Genomic DNA, 8,073 nt, shown 5'->3' on the forward strand with positions numbered 1-8,073 from the left:
CTTATACCTTTCTTTTTGTAGTCTCGGTCTGAAGAATAGAAGTTCTGAATTCAAGACTGTCTCTATCAATCTGAAAGGACATATCGAGAATAACAATATCAACATTCCATTCCCAATTCAATACCGAATCTGATCAATCTGAATTTAATTCAAAATCAACGGCATAACGGTACAATCCTGATATTCCCGTCAATACCATATCAACAGATATCAATTACCAATCATAAGCCATATCCAATACAATATGTAATCAATCCATAATCCAAATCTATTCAATTTCAATCAATATAATCTGAAAAATCATAACAATTCCATAATCAATCTGTTCTTCGATCTGACTTCGATTCTACGATGTCTAGTATATCAAGAACACCATATACAGATCAAATAACAATTCCTCCAATATCATATTTTCAAATGATAACAGAACTCAATAAAACTTACGTCCAGTTGTAGCTGTCGATGAGAGAAATTCGGTACTGTGTTCGGATTCAAAATAGGATAACAGGATATGTTAAAATCCCAATTCTACACTTTAAGGAAAACTTTGAGAATTTTCTGTATTTCTTCCCTCGGTTCTTGTCTGGAGTATGCAGGAGAATGGAATTTACAATTATATATATTGCATGAAACATTTACATGTCACCCTCTGAAATTTAATCCAAGGCCTTACAGATATAGGGGCAAAAAGTGTTCTAGCCAAGGCACCCTCGAGAAATTTCAGCTAATGGCTGCTCTGGTGAATGGACGCAAGCTGAACTGGTCAACCATATTGTTCAACATTTTGAAGAACACGGTTCAATCGACAAAATAGTCCAAAGGCTTTGCTGTGCCGATCAGCTTTATTCTGAAGATCAAAGGTTTGGTGGATGATTCTTCTGAGAATTCATCCAAATACAAAGTCTTCACTGATAAGAATTTTCAGCCAACGAAGACCAAGCTGGACATATCTCCTGATCAGTTTGTCAAAGTCAAGAAGGAGATTGGGATGCAGGCAGTTCCCAAATCAGTCAAGAAGACCAAGAACTTTGCTAAGAAAAAGACAATCAAGAGGAAACTGATTGTCACTGAGACTGGATCGGAAAATACCCCTTCTTCGAAAATTTTGAAGAAGCCAAGAACCCAGAAAACCAAGCCAGCAGTTGTTTAGGAAACAATCCCAGCTAAGAGATTGAGGCCAACTGGAGCTTAACAGCCTATCAGTGCCATACCTATCAGGGTAGTTCCAGTTGCTTCATCAACTGATAGTCAGTTACTGCTTCCAACTGCTCCATCAAAGGAGATTATCACTAAGTCTGGTGATAAACAAAAACAAGCTGGAGGGAAATCACCACTGATCACCATCATCGGCCCAACTACTCTACCTTTTGCCAGACCCAAGGGTGTGGTGATACGTAACAAAGTGGATGCAACAATGTCAGGACTGAGTATTTCTCGTGTCCTCACTGACCTGAAAAGAAAGGGCAAGATGATTGAAGAACCCCGACCGACCAACCCGATTCAGACACATATCGACCCATTTGGGAAGAGGTCAATGAGTTTTCTGAATCGAAGTTGAAAACTTATGATGAATGGGTCAGATTTAGGACTGAAGTGTTTGCCAAGTGATTACAAAAACATCTACTTTGAATAAATTCATCTATTTGGAAACCATTGTCCTAAGGGTAGTCAAAGCTGCTACCATTTCTCAAGCGTTGGAGAGGATAACATGCTTCTTTGATCTGATGTGTGCCAAGAAGCTAGCGCAAGTCATCGCTCAGCTACGCAAGAACTATGATCCCACCAGACCAATTGCCTTCAATGACAAAGCAATTTATGACAAGTTGGACACGGATTTATTGTCATTGCAAATGAAGATCAAAGATTGGGAAATGGATCAAGATTTAACTATTCCAACTAATTCCCAAAGTTCTTCCTCAGAAGAGCAGGTTGAACAATCATCTCAATAACCAGAGCCATGCCAGGAAGCAGTTGCTGAACAAACTAAGTAAGTATCTGCTCCTTCTCCAAAGGATTCTCAACCATCATCTTCTGCTCTTCAATCTCCTCCTGCAGGTCTTCAACTATATAGTGATGCTGAGTTATCACTGGAAAATATCGATGAAGTCACAATCAGTTGCCGCTGATATCCAGCTGAATGTTTTAACTAGAGAATTAGTTAAGGACCCGAGCAAAACTGAAGAACTAGCCTCAGAGGATATTTCACAAATTGAAGAACCAGTTCAGTCACCTGCCATGACTGACAAATAGTTTAAGCTGAAACTGAAGCGGCTCGGTTGCACTCGGAACAAACTGAAGAAGTGCCAACTGAAGAGCCGACTTAAGTATCAGCTGATAAACCAACTGAAGAGCCTATCAGCTCAACTGCTGTTTAAACTCACTCCTCCTCCAGAATTTCAACGGGAAGTAGTTGCATAAATGGGTACCGTTGTTACTAAATCAACTTATACGGCCTTGATGATCTTTAATGAAGAAGAGACAAGGAGCAAGAACCAGAATTCTCTGAAGCTATGTCTCCTGAGATACCAATGGCTACTGATTCGATGATAGAAGACATTCAGTCCAACCTTCTCCATTTATTTCATATACTTCTGATATCAAGTCAACCCAAATGCTGCACACTTTGAAGATTGATTCTATGAAGGATAATACAATGAAGAACCTACAACAGGTTACAAAGGATATCATTTCTTTATTTTTCCAACTAGATCAATTAAAGAAAGACCGAGTGACAGTTCAAGCACATTTCCAGATTCAAGGCATGTTCAAAAATCGCACTGAATTTTTGGAAACTGTAGTGACAAAGAGAATGAATCTGATTCAAGAACAAATCATGAATCCCATATCTAATGTCACCTCGGAAGTTCGTGCATTATCCAGCAGAGTTGGTGAGTTTGACAAAAAGGGGGAAGAGGTAGAAGAACAGCAAAAGCTATCCAAGAAGAGACCTAGTCAACTGACTGATCAAGGACCAGCCGATAACAGAGCAAGGCATTAAAGAAATCCATATCAGTTAGAAGACAGTCTTTATATTCATATTCAGTTGAGAAATTTGGCATATTTTGAGGATTTTTAGTCAGTAGAAGATTTTTTTAATCTTTCATTCTTTGTACGAATCTGTACATTGAAAGAGTTGTCAATAAAAGATTATTTTATCTACGAAAAGTTCAGTTTGATCAGTTCATATACAATAAGTTTTGTCAAACACCTAAAAGGGGAAAATTGTTGGAAACTTAATTTTAGAGTTTGAAAAATTGAGCGAGAAAACATTGAACAACTGATCAAGAAGACTGAGAGTAACTGAACTAAAAATCGTAAATTTTTAGTTCCCGAACTGAATATTAATGCACATATAATCAAAGGCAACTGAACTAAGCAAACTGAACTATGTAGTCAACTGGATGATCAGTTGGAACTGATTAGTTACACTACAATAAGTTGAGAACAATCAGTTAATCCTATCGGCTATGTCAAACTGATAAAATCAGTTTGATACATGATCAGTTAAGGAACAAAGCTATCAACCAAAATCTGTACAAGAGCAGAATGCAACATGTAGTGGGAACGCCGCATTTCAGAAAATCTACAGTATACGATTGTCAGAAGAATGTTGACGTGGCTATACAACGGATATAAAGATTCAAATGCATTCATTGTTACGGTTGGAAGAAAATCCAATAAATAGCCGAGAAGATCAGCTGAAGCAGAGTAATCAAGCTACGAAATTGTTCAAGTTATCAAGCAGAACTCTGTGCATACTCTTTCAGTCCAAAATCTCTCAAAATCTCACGCTTAGCATACACATTCATAGTTTTCAGGCTATACATTGAGCTTAAACACAAACACTTATTATTGCATTATTCGATCTTGTAGAGATCAGTAGTGCTAAGAAGTTACACATCAGTTGAGTACTGATAAATTGTATTGAAACTTAGAGTTTCAGTTTTAGCATTGTTAAGCCCAACTGAAGTGGGTTTGTACAAATCTTCGTATAGATCAAATCTTTTAGTATATATCATATCTTCGAGATAGAAAGGGGTGACTTAGGAGTGTTTGTAATCTTCGAACATCCACAAATCTTGAGTCCTTTAATTTCAGTTTTATTCCATCTGTCATTCAGTTTATTTACGCACTTCATTAGTTAACTGATTGAATTGACAACAAGATTCATGAATTAAGTTTATCACTAAACTGATTCATTATTCGAAAAGATTGTGAAAATTGTCAAGTGAATATTCAACCCCCCTTCTAAACACTTTTTAACTCCCAAGCGATCCTAACACATTCCTAGACGAACAACATTTCGAGTAACTTCTAAACTTACATGGTTTACAGATATTGTTAACTTTCTTGCTTGTGGTATTCTACTTCAAGATTTGAATCACCATAAAAAAAAGTTCTCCCATGATACAAAATTTTATTTGTGGGACGACCCATATGTCTTCAAGAGACGCACAGACCAGGTCATTAGGAGATGTATGGTGGAAGATGAGGCACGAGAAATTCTTAAGAACTTCCACTCTGCACCATATAGTAGACATTTTGGAGTATCACGAACGGTAGCCAAGTTATTATAGTATGGTTTTTATTGGCCTGGTTTATTTAAGGACAGCTCTTTTAATAAAGTCAAGTATTACTTTTCATTTAAAAATATGAGATAATTATAATTATGTATATTTGTGATTTTTTTAATCTATATTATAAAATTTCAATTTTAGTCATTTATTTTTCAATAATAAAAATTTTAGTTATTTTCATCAAGAGTATTGATATGTGACTACACACTTCGATATAATTATTAAAATTTCAACAAAAAAGCTAGCGTAATGAGATTGAAATTTGATAACACACAGAATCAAAATTACAAATAGGAAAATATATAGTACCAAAAATATAATTTTACATAAAAATATGTATTGCAATTGTTTAACATCTTACAAAATATGCAAACATGTTAAAATATATTTATGGATGTATTGGATATCTATAAGTAGGGTAAATATTGTTTGTTAAGATTTTATAAAGGTAAGAAATAATCTATTTAAAGCAAATAAGATGTTTTAGAAAAATTAAAACAATTTCAAGCCACAATAACTTATTTCATCTGTGTTTTACTACTTATTTTCAGTTAGATATCTATAAAAATCTTTTAACATGAATTTGAGAGCTAGCTCCAAAAAAACTTTTAAAATAATTTAGTCAAAGAGTCTTATTAAAAACCCTACACCACCGATCAATAAAATATATTCATCTCTCTCAAAATTGTTCGAGTTAGTAGAGTAAGTTAGCATTTATTCAATAATCATGAGTATGATTCTTCTTGTCAACATTTTCTCGGGTGATTATCCCGCACAATGCTTATTCAGGGCGATTTTTCTAACTAACGTGGTTTGAAAAACTATTATGTTAGTCCGGAGGTTTACTCAGTACGCATCAAAAGATAGAGGCTGCAAATTCCGACATATATATATATATATATATATATTCACACATCAACGGTGTAAAATCACTCTTGTCACATTTCTCCAATAAATGTATAACTATAAAAATATAAAATTAATAAACTGATGTTTCTCAAGCAAAAGTTTTCTAAGTCGTCCATTTGCACTTCTTTTTACAAAGAAACGAGATTAAATTATTTTTAAAAATAACTTTAAGAGTTAGTTTAGCCATAAAAAAAAGATGAGTGGAGTTTTGAACGCACTTTAGTATTGCACCCCAAAAGACTTTCGAAATCTTGCACCACACTTCTTCTACACTCTAAAAGTTAAATAATTATTTAAATGTATACATACATACATACAAATATATGTGTGTTTGTATATATAAAATTTGGTGTTACGGTATGTTTTGTGAGCTGTGAAAACTATCCCTCTTCATAATTTTCTATAATATTTAATATTAAAAAAATCAATTATCATATAATGGGATTGTTTCAATCTTATCCAAGTTTAAATTACCATATGACTGAAAATTCAAAAATTATTATTAACACCATAAAAAACAAATTTATCCTATTTAAATATTTTTTATGAGACTAATATTTATTATATTTAGTTAACAAAAGATTTTATAAAAATCATTTCAAAGTTCTTACGTTGAATATATGATACTTATATTTTTTAATAGATAAATAATTAATACTAAAAAATATTACTCCTTCGGTCCCAAATATAAATATTGCATTTTTTTTATAATAAACCCCAAAATATAGTCATGTGTCTATATTTAGTATTACTTTCACTATTTTTTAAATAATTTATCTCTATTCGTTAAATATATCATCTGCTTTCAACAATTTCTATATAATATTAAAGCACTCATTAAATAAGGGTAAAATCAAAAAAAAAAAAATTGTAAATTTATTTTTTCAATAATTAAAAAATAGTGGAGAGGGGAGTATATAAAATAAATTTAATTAATACACAAAAGATATGAGGAATATATTTGCATATGGTTCACTATACATCATGCCACGAGCATCCCATGGCCTAACAAAATACATAATCTAGCCTGCAGTACCAAGATGAGACAATGGTGTAATGGTAGACTTTATTTCTCAACATACATTATGGAAACAAAATGAATTAAATAAAGAACTGGGGAATAATGGTAGACTTTATTTTGTTTCCTTTTGTTTTTGCTTAGATATATATTAATGTGTAAAATATAGGTTATATTCTCGTCATATGATTCAGGTAAGAAAGCATTGGTGCCAAATAAGCTATATTTATTTGATCTAATAGTTTCAGGAAAAAAACACCAAAGACAAAAAAAATTCTCTCAGTTATTTGATGAAAATCAAACATCGACAAGTTATAAGACTAAAACTCAAAACATGTCAATTTACAAGAATAAAATTGTATTTTTTTTCCATATTTTTCGAGTACGAACACAAAATAAATGAGTATGTTTTTCTTCTCCCTAAAAAATCTTTGAAAAAGGGGAGTATTTATTTTAATTTGTGGAAGAAACAAAAAGGAATATGCTTTAATCTTAGTGTTCTTAGTCAACATGTGTCTATTAGTAAAGCATTTTCCAATATTTTTATTTTTTTCCCCCTAAATTAAATTTCCCTCCTCTATATAATTGAAACTAGAGAGGCATCTCTCCCTTATTAGTAATCAACAGATTTGAGTAACCAGAGAAGCAAACAAAACTGAACCTGGTATATCATTTTGTGGCACAATATATATTTTGTTTCAAACTTGGCACACTTGGTTATTTTATTTATTTCCTTTTTCAGGTGAAATCTGTGATCATGAAGCTCAAACTTCTCCTATTTATTTGTATATTAATAGTTGGATCCATTGTGGAGTCCCATTCGAATACTCTCGACTCGAATACTCACCCGAACAAAATCCGTAGGCTGCTTACCGATATTGATCGGGTTGTTCCTGGCGGGCCCAATTCCTGTGTGCATTGCTTTTCTAATGAGAAAGATGACGCTAGGGTTCCTCCAAGTGCGACCGGTACTGAAGTTACCGGTGGGGATAACGTAGCGTCGGATTCTAAAATCAAGTCTTAAGTAGAAGCTCCTATCTCGTTTGGTATATACCTAAAATATATAAGGGTGTGTGTCATATGTTCCGTATAATTCTGTGAGTTGGCCTCGAGTAGAATTTCGGGATTGAAGGTTAATAAATCTTGAGAATATCACAGAAATCTTTGTGTAAGATGTTCAAGTGTGGCCAATGTTTAGCTAATTTTGTTTAAGAAGTTCATTATCTAATGCAGTTCATTCGTGAATATCATGCCATACATATTCGATCGGGTGTAACGTACAATTTCAATTACAATATCATGCAATACATAAAGACAGTTGAGATCATCAAATTTTATATATTATATATTTCCCATCATTTATATACTAAAAGTGAACGAACTGAAGCAAAATCTTAGAACACTGAAATTTGACAGTTGTTTAAATGTCTAGGGTTTGATTTATAAAGAGGATACAATAATCTTGAAGTAAAATCATAGCGTATATTATGAGAAAGCTCGAACCCTATCTATAAATTACATGTTTCGGCAATTTAAATTTACATCAAATTTAACCAAGTTTTGATCACA

The 8,073-nt window shown here is 33.1% G+C and overlaps 1 long non-coding RNA gene across 1 annotated transcript; it reads left to right on the top strand.

Annotated features, from left to right (window-relative positions):
* Positions 1-7,084: 7,084 nt before the first annotated feature.
* LOC142519041 (uncharacterized) lies at positions 7,085-7,741 on the top strand. The gene is made up of 2 exons (XR_012813697.1): positions 7,085-7,168; positions 7,247-7,741. It is a non-coding gene; the product is annotated as an uncharacterized LOC142519041 (long non-coding RNA).
* The last annotated feature ends 332 nt before the right edge of the window (positions 7,742-8,073 follow it).

The sequence above is a fragment of the Primulina tabacum genome, chromosome 11 (genome assembly GCF_025594145.1).
Source record: "Primulina tabacum isolate GXHZ01 chromosome 11, ASM2559414v2, whole genome shotgun sequence".
Classification (NCBI taxonomy): domain Eukaryota; kingdom Viridiplantae; phylum Streptophyta; class Magnoliopsida; order Lamiales; family Gesneriaceae; genus Primulina; species Primulina tabacum.